The sequence below is a fragment of the Castor canadensis genome, chromosome 6, assembly GCF_047511655.1.
Source record: "Castor canadensis chromosome 6, mCasCan1.hap1v2, whole genome shotgun sequence".
Taxonomy (NCBI): Eukaryota; Metazoa; Chordata; class Mammalia; order Rodentia; family Castoridae; genus Castor; species Castor canadensis.
In genome coordinates this window covers 135,378,212-135,387,602 of record NC_133391.1, presented here as the reverse complement: position 1 = coordinate 135,387,602, position 9,391 = coordinate 135,378,212, and positions in this window count along the sequence as shown.

Here is a 9,391-nt window from a genome sequence, read left to right as displayed (position 1 = left end):
TCTCTGAAGTCCATAATAATTTTTAATCTTGCCTTTGTGGATCAAACTGATCAAAAATTTACGAAATAGACCTTATGCATTTACATTATCCAGCATACTTGCATAACTTTTCACTTTTTAAATGGGTGCTGGTATTTTTGTAGTCTGTTGAATTCACTGAAAATACTATGGTTAGAGTCCACAGGAACTACTGAATTCCATCTTCTGAGTTTTCTTACTCTGAAAGAGGCCTCATGCAGGGTAGGTAGCACTCTACCACTGAGATATATCCCAGTTCCTTTCTACTTATTAAATGAAGCCATTCTCTAAAGATTAGTCCCTTTCACTATAGAATTAATTAATTCATATATATAATGTTTACCTACTAATCCAGAATTGTTCTTTGAATTCTATTTTCTTGCTAATTTCTAGACATTTTCCTATGTTCAACTTATATTGGATATTTCTGTTTTCTTCTGAGATAAACCAAAAAATTTGGCTTTGCTTCCTGCCTGAAATAGCCGATAACTATACAAAACATATTGAGACTAATACTTTTTAAGAGGTTGGACACTAATTAACACATGCCAATAATCTCTAACCTGGGAATGAGAGAGTCAATGTCACTTTTCTCTGCATTAAGGGCAACAAATGCTAGCTAGTTTTTTGGTGTCTTACCTATCCTCACCCCTCCCTTGTGTGCTCTCGCTTTTATCATGTGCTCATAGTCCAATCCCCTTGTTGTGTTTGCCCTTGATCTAATGTCCACATATGAGGGAGAACATACGATTTTTGGTCTTTTGAGCCAGGCTAACCTCACTCAGAATGATGTTCTCCAATTCCATCCATTTACCAGCGAATGATAACATTTCGTTCTTCTTCATGGCTGCATAAAATTCCATTGTGTATAGATACCACATTTTCTTAATCCATTCGTCAGTGCTGGGGCATCTTGGCTGTTTCCATAACTTGGCTATTGTGAATAGTGCCGCAATAAACATGGATGTGCAGGTGCCTCTGGAGTAACAGTCTTTTGGGTATATCCTATTATTGCTTATACTCTCTCTACAACAAAATTAGAGATAAGGGCAAAATAGTTTCTGCTGGGTATTGAGGGGGGGAGCGGGAGGGGGTGGAGTGGGTGGTAAGGGAGGGGGTGGGGGCAGGGGGGAGAAATAAACCAAGCCTTGTATGCACATATGAATAATAAAAGAAAAATGAAAAAAAAAAAAAAACTAATAAGTGAATACGATGAAGAAATTAATTCCAGTAAGTTATATGAAACGGACAGATTTCTTATAATATACAAACTAAAAAGTTTGCCCAAGAAGAGACAACCTCAGTAGCCTAACTTGCATCATTATTTCACTTAATCATTTATTTCATTATCTATGATACTATAACTATGATTAAATTTATTTGGTTATGGTTTATGATACCATAATTACACTTACCTGAAACTTTTGAATGATCAGAAATATTTTTCAAGATTTACATTTCTATCTATATTAAAATTTTATTGCTATAATTCTTTGTTTCTCCCCTCTAGCTAACATATTGCATAACTCTAGCATTTAGTTAGCAGCCAGTGGATATTTGTACTAAATAGCATGTTAACCCTATGAAGCAATTAAATCTAAGAAACTCCAAACTACTAAACCTACTGCCCAAACCCTACTTTAGGGAAATTGTAAAGGAAGATGTTTCATTTTAGGAATTTCATCTCAAAATTTATTTATTCATTCTTTGACTATAGAAAGGCAAACATACTTTCTGGTCTTTGATCTCCTTTGTTAACAACTTTCATAAGATGATAATTCCAACTTTAATCAAAGTTAAATTTAAAGCTACTTATTTGGGAATAAAAGGAAAAAAAATTGAAAATAATTTCATAGTCTTGCTATTGCCATGCAACACACACAGCACATCTTCATGAAGAAATTGGAGCAAAGTTGGACAAATAGTGCTATGTGTTAGCAACAGATCTAGAACTTAAATATATATATAATGATTTGTCTACAGTTTTTTCTATTTCTTCATCTAAAATTATAGAAGTATTTTTATGGAAGCCATAAGTACAAAATCTGGTGACTGTTTTTAAGGAAATTAAGAATCCCTTAAAATTGAAATTTTAAGCAATTATTTGAAGGGAAAAATAAATAGTGAAAAACAGGAATGAAAATACAAGCTGGAATGTTGGCAAATAAAAGTGCTTTGCTGGGATTTCTTTAGGACAATTCATTATTAAATTGACAGCAAAAATAAGGACATTGAAAAGCTGCTGTTGATAAAACGCAGATAGGGAAACACTGGGAAAATAAGAACGTAGCATATAAGGTTTGAGACTGTGCCTTTTCAAAGGATGTTGGGAGCATACATTTACCCAGACAGTTAACCCTCTATTGTTTTAAATTCCTAAGTATAATTCCTGGTAACTCACAAATTTCCAAGGAAGTAATCTTGCACTCATTAATAAAAAAGAAACCTGAAATACTTGGATGATTTCATATAAACAGAGAATATATTTTGTAATAATTAAGATCCTCTTTTTAATAATTAATTCATTCTGGCCTAAACAAGGTAGTAATCATCATTAGCCATAAATAACTACTTTACCCAAGAGGGTAGCAAGTAACTTCATACATTTATGAAGTTAACTTTCCTTTAAGTCTTAAGCCAATTGTTTATAATATGTAGACACATACTCATAAATTAAGAAATAGTAACAGAAAATGCAGTTATCAGTCATTGTATCTACATTAATCTATTGGAAATACAACTGCAATTTTTTTCTCTAAAATCCAAATATTAGTGTTTAGTAATGACATGTTGAATATATAAATATCTTTGGTGATGAACATTTTATAGGTCATCCCCAGGAGACTAACTCAGAAATCATTCAAACTGTCTGGAAACATTATACATATATACTAAATGGGAAGGAAAATCTTCTACATTACAAAGATTTTCAGTTTAGTCCAAGTTTAGTGTCTCAAACCTGAAATTCTAGGTACTCAGAAGGCTGAGATGATGAAGATCACAGTTTGAAGACAGCTGGGCAAATGTTCATAAGAGTCCATCTCACCTAATGGCACAGGGCAGTGTTGCACACCTGTTGTCTGACCTATATGGGCAAGCACAAATGGTAGGATTGTGGTCCATGCTGGCCCAAGCATAAAGTGAGACCCTATCTTAAAAATAACTAAAAGCAAAAAGAGCTGTTAGAGTGGCTTGAGTGGTAGAGTGTCTGTTTAACAATCTCAAAGCTCCAAGTTCCACCCCCACTACTTCCAAATAAACCCATTTCCAACTCAATAACATAAAAAATACTTGAGCCATACTAGCCCCTAGAGCTTCAATTGTATACATCAAAAAGGATTTTTAGAAGCAGAGGGCTTGTCCTAGAGTTTGAAATTTTGTTAGGTTTTCTCACACAGATACAGCATGGGGAGTAGTGTAGAAGCAAGAGCACATGCTATGAAGCTTTGCATGTCTCTAATAAAGCAAGTGTGTTTGGCTACAAGAAAGTGTAATCTGCTGAGTTCATCTGCATGCTCCCACTCCATTTCCACATCCATGCTCTCAGTGAAGAAGGATGATAGACATAGGAAAGTTTAGAGCATAGTTGATTCTTCTATCCCCTCCTGGCTACCATCAGCACACATATGCATTACCTGTATTTAGAATGGCTCACATGCTGCGTGTTTCCACATTTAGATTCACCTCTCTTCCATATGAATGTTGAATAGTTGAATTTGGGTAGGCCCTTTTCCTTATATGTTCCAAATGATTCAATAAACTCAATTAGAATAGTTGAATTTGGTGCTCAATGAAATACAGCATGCTTGACATCAACCATAGAATCATGATGGATTATACAAATATAAGGTGGTATAGTTTGTTTTGTTTTGACTTGCTTTTTGAAAGTTTATAATAAGTACACTATAAGATGCTAAATACAATCTGGTAGAGTTAAAGAAAGCTTAAGAATAACGAAGTATAATTAATGAAAGGTGGGTCTGTGTAAATAGTTTGTGAAAATGGTAAGCAGAGTTCATATGGAGACATCAGCTTTGGACAGTAGAAGGATGTCTGTTATTTTGATTTAGGAGCAAAATATGTAAGTAAAGCCATAGCATAAATTAATTTTAAAGGAAAAATAGGGAGTCAAGGAGTGTTTTTTACTTATTAAACAAACATTTATTAAATGACTACTATGTGATAAGTGTTAAGTTTTCAGCAAGACATAGTCTGTACCTTTAGTGAGAAGATTAGCATTGGACTTGAAACTCAAGAGGAAACTGTTGAGACCTGTAGAATCAGAATTGGTGTTGTGTGGGAGAGTAGAAGGGAGGAAAGCACTTCAGAAGGGAAAAACTGCTGAAGAGTCCTAAAGTTTAAAGAGCATGTGACACATTCAAAAGCAGCCAGCTGAAACAAAGTGTGTGTGTGTGTGTGTGTGTGTGTGTGTGTGTGTGTGTGTGTGTGTGTGTGACAGAGAGAGAGAGAGAGAGAGAGAGAAAGAGAGAGAATGGCTAAAGATCTTCTATCTGGTATAAAGTCCAAGTGACCCTGACTGATTTAACCAATTAGTTGATGAATTTGGAAACACTCCTGGGAATTCTGTGGAAGGGTCCAAGCTATTATGTTCCTTGAAAGGTCGGGGACACTCACTGTCTACATGGTGATATCCTAGCATTTTATCCATCATAATGCCCTTTCCATTGTGTATCATTTTAATATTAGTCCTGTGCATTTAATTTATTGACAGATTTGTCAATTTCTATCTTCTGCTCAGATTGAGATATCTTCTCCCAAGTTCTTTCCATATCCTACATAAAATTTACTTTATTTATTTATTTATTTATTTATTTATTTTTTGAGGGGAGTAGTACTTGAGTTTGAACTCAGGACTTCACAAATAGCTAGGTAGGCACTCTCCGTTGATTCACACTTCAGTCCTTTACCCTTTGGTTATTTTTGAGAGAGGATCTCACTTTTTGCCCAGGCCTACTGGCTATCCTTCTGTCTTAAGCTTCCTGCCATAGCTGGGATGACAGATGTGGGCCACCAGACCCAGCTTTTTTTTCATTGACGTGGAGTCTTGAAATTTTTGCAAACTTTTCCTCAGCTTGCCTGGAGCCATGATGTTCCTGATTTGACTCTCCCAAGTAACTAGGATTACCAACATGAGCCAATGGGATCTTTCTTACTCCTTTTATTTGTTTACAAAAGTTGGGGATATCAAAGTTTCCCTATGTCCTCTCTTTTGTGTGTGTGTGTGCATTGTGATTTTTTTTTCTCATTTATTCATATGTGCATACATTGTTGGGGCCATTTCTCCCCACGATAACCCCCCACCCTCTCTGTCCCCCACATCCCCTCTCACTTTCAGGCAGAATCTGCTCTGCCCTTACCTCTGATTTTGTTGAAAAGAGAGTATAAACAATAATAAGACAGACAAAGCATTTTTGCCAGTTGAGATAAGGATAGTTATACAGGGAGATTCCAACCATTGCTTCCATGTACAAATGTGCTATATCACCAGGTTGATTCATCTCTAGTTGACCTTTTCTCTAGTTCCTGATCCCCTTCTCATATTGACCTCTGTCTCTTTAAAGTTTCTGTATTAGCTCCTCTGCAGTGAGGACATCAAATACTATCATGTTTTTTGGGTTTCTTATCTATCCCCATACCTCCCTCTTTACCTGTTCTTTGACTTGAAATTAGTATTGTCACTCTGCCAATGGCGGTACTCACATTACTGCCTTCAGAGAGCTATGTTTGCCTTTGTTTCAGTGCTTTTCCATACAGGCTTTCCTTCTTTCAGCTAGTTGGAAATAAGAATGACATTTGTTTTTCATTAAAGTTTGTGGGGAGCCATAGATCTGCTGTATACAGATGATACTGCCTTAAAACACCATAACTATTTTTCAAGAAGGCTTTTTTTAAACAAGATCCAATATTAAAAACAAACAAAAATACAAAATTTATTTCCCAACTGTCTCTACTGTTTCTCAAAATTTCATTAAACATTGAATTCCTGCATGAATGTAATATTCTCCCTCTTCTTTCTCTCTCTCTCTCTCCATCTCTCTGTGTCTCTATCTTTCTCAGTCTCCCTCTTCGTGTGTCTCTTTCAGTGTGTATGTGTCTGTTTCTGTCTCTATTTTCTTTCTCTCTCTGTACCTCTCTCTTTCACTCCATCTCTAATTTCTCTCTCTTTAATCTCTCTATCTCAGTGTGTGTGTGTGTGTGTGTGTGTGTGTGTGTGTGTGAGTGTGTTGCTTTGTCTCTGTATTCTCTCTCTCTCTTTTTCTCTCCTTTTCCCTCTCTCTCTCTATCTCTGATGATTTTATCCATTTTTGTCCTTGCACATTCTCATCAGTGTCATGTGGTATAATAATTACTTTTCCTTGAATTTAGGAGTTACGTGTTATGTTTCATCCTCTCCATTGACTACTGTGCTTGGACTGGGGCTCACTTAATAGCAAATCATCAAGTTTGTAGTTCAAATACCAGAACATGCAGTTTTGTCTTTATCAAGCAGTGGATGTAAAGATTTCTAAGATTCAGTATCAGCGTTCTTGGTTCATGACACATAAATAATGCAACATTCTGACTAAATTATAACATAATCTAGGAGACTATCCCATAAAGAATCATGTTTGCCAAATGTATAAGTTTCACAAGTAAACATCACAGTGAAGATGGGATCAAAATCATGTGGATCATTTTATTTGTTCTATAAAACCTGCCCTGCCTCACAGCCTTGCTAACTGTACAAACTTCTGCTGGGAAAGTGTGAATGCAAAAATTCTCCTTATGTTAGTAGGCTTTGAATCAGTTAAGAGAGCTCAATCAGATGAGTGACAGACAGCTTTCTTACCCTGGAGTTCAGAAACCTTCCTGCCCATCTCATAGGAATTCTCTGTGTAGACTATTGTCCTTAATGTAGCTGACTTAAAATGGAGCTGGGAGCTCATTTAGTAGTAGAAACAAGATCACCACCATAGTGAAAAGTCCACTCTCAAGCAACATATAGGCTGAGATTCATTTTCTTATCACTGTTCTCCTATACCTCAATTCAGGTTGCTAATATATTAGCTCTAAAATGTATGAGTAATATATCATTTGCTCTGTTTTGTTCTTCTTTGGTTATACATCCATGACATACCATCATGTTCCTAATGAAAAGAAACAGATGTCCATTTAGAAAAAGAGCCTCCATTATTAAGTGCTAATAAATTATACAAGAGTCAGACTCAAGATTAGAATCCTAGGAAATGAAAACTCATCTTAGAACTATAGTAATGTAAATAGGTGTATCTTATGTAAAATGTACCCTATGTGTGAGGGGGTTTTCAGTTTCAAGTGAAACTTGCAAGAGGGTAAACAGAATGCATTCTTTGTTCACTCACCAGAACTTGTTTCATAGCAAGATAAATTACCTGAAGTATATGAGAAAAAGGAAATTGTATAATACTTTAACTCCAGGATTTACTTCATAAGTTTCAATTTTTTTAACAAGAAGCAAAGTATACAGAAAACCCAGTCACTTCTAAATTGAAAAGAGATGATTCTTCTATTATTAATTGTGTATGAAGTTTGTGTTACAATTCTTTGTACTCTTTTTAATTAATAATAAGGTACCTTAAAGAAGTCAACAAAACAATGGAAAATATCATTGAAAATGTAAATAATTAATAAATAAAAATAGGCATTAGTTTGAATATCAGCTCAATGCTGGTTGTATCAGTCATTTTGTTCTATGTAAGAAAGCTAAGCTACTGTGAACAATAGGTGTGGGCATTGTCTTGCATTTTTATGAAGATTACTGGGGAAGTGCACAGAGTTCTTGAATCAGCCTGAACATACTCATATCATTTTTGCATTATCTTATTATAAAATAGGCTCCAAATTCCCCATCAAATGCATTTTCATCTGAAATTAGAATTTGTGGTCTAATCTGTTCTTAAAATATTTAACTGAAAATGGTCCATATATGAAGTAGAAAAGAATAATAGTGTTTTCAATAAATTTGGACAAGATTGTATTGAATTTATTTCATTAATTTTACTTATAATTATTTTGTAATTATTAAAAAGCATTAAATGTGTTTTTTTAATCTCAGAGGCATTTATTTGTCTAAATTTTACCTATAAATACAGTTAACAGGCATGATTATAGTCAATAATCACCAAAATTCTGAGATTAATATAAACATGAATTTGCTAATCCTGATTCCTCCACTAGAAAGCCTAAAAGATATGATTAAATTGTGGTGGTTGTTAAAAATCCAGATCTAGAACTTAATTTAAGTGAGCTTCTAACTGTGACCAAAGTATGAACTTCCCTCAAAAGATGACCACAGCCTATGCTTTAGTTTTCAAAAATATAAATAAAGATTGTGAATTGTTAGGAAAATGATTTCCAACCAAATCCCTTCTCTAAGTGATCACATTCTTAAATAGAAATGAAGGCAAAGGAGTTAATTCAATATCAGAGACTGCAAAAAAAATGAATAAAATAAATTTTAAAAGCTTTTTAAAAATCCAAGATCACCTAAAGAAAAATATAATCAAATGTCTCATTGAAATGGTTGATTATTCAACCTATTATTCCAGGTACTCTGTGATGAATCTTTTTTTTTCTTTTACTTACAATAGTTTGTCAGTTATCTTTTAACTTATGAAATGCTGGATTTTGAGGTAAGAAATTGTCTAAAGATAAACTTTGTGATTCTAATTTTTACTATTCACACTAATTTATTCTATTCTGTATATACTCCAAACCTCATTCTAATGTTGAATTGGTAAGATATTGGGTAGCAACAATAAACCAGTTATGTGCTCAGAACTTTGTACCTGCAGGATTTAGAACCAGAGCCACTGTTAGGACCTACTTAGTTACAAATGTTAATGAATATTTTACTGATGGTGTCCAGTTCAGAAAAAGAACCATATCGGTAGTGATGGGCGGACTCTAGAAGTTGATAAAACCTCTATCGCCTACTTGAAATATCCTCTTCTAACTTCCATGACATCTTTCCTTTTAGCTTTCTTTGAACTTTTTAGTTACCTTTTATAAATGCCTTTATCAAAATTCTCCTAACTCACTGAACTCCAAACTCTTAATGTTTTGTAAAATCTTCTCTTTACTCTCATCTTTCTCACTTATATTCTTAGTTGAACATGCTCATTCCTATGGATTAGTTTACCAGTTATTTATGTTTTAAAGGTGAATCTCTTTTCCATTTTTCTCTAAAAACAGTAAAAACCTCTGTCATACTGTATAACTCCACTTGAATGTCCTGCAGTTGAACTTATTCAAAACACAGCTCTTCACTACTGAACCCCTAAAATATAATCATACTGTGCTACAGTATAAACATTTCAGAAATCACAAGTCA